This window comes from Aptenodytes forsteri, unplaced genomic scaffold (assembly GCF_000699145.1).
Source record: "Aptenodytes forsteri isolate BGI_AS27 unplaced genomic scaffold, ASM69914v1 Scaffold422, whole genome shotgun sequence".
In the NCBI taxonomy this organism is placed as follows: domain Eukaryota; kingdom Metazoa; phylum Chordata; class Aves; order Sphenisciformes; family Spheniscidae; genus Aptenodytes; species Aptenodytes forsteri.
The window spans coordinates 342,985-343,211 of record NW_008795687.1 but is presented as its reverse complement, the minus strand read 5'-3'; the positions used below and the strand labels follow the sequence as shown (position 1 = coordinate 343,211).

At 67.0% G+C, this 227-nt stretch overlaps 1 protein-coding gene across 1 annotated transcript in view; it reads left to right on the top strand.

The window, feature by feature from the left end:
- The window catches only part of SNPH (syntaphilin), an 11,203-nt gene that overhangs the window by 10,938 nt on the left and 38 nt on the right, over positions 1 to 227 (top strand). The gene's annotated exons all lie outside the window — the stretch shown is intronic.

Below are 227 nucleotides of genomic sequence, written 5' to 3'. Positions count from 1 at the left end.
TTGTTTCCCCTGTCCTGTACTCGCTGTCTGTGGTGGATGTAATAAACGTCGCTGGGTCTGTGTCTGCTTTGGCTGGAGCCGGCCTTTGGCGTCTGCCCCGAGGGGGGCTGGCCCAAGCAGGGACACGGGGACCCCAGGACAGGGGGAGGCACGTGCCCCGTCCCTGCTGACGAGAGGGAGGAGAGGGCCGGGGGGACACGGGGGACATCACAGACTGGCGGCACCCC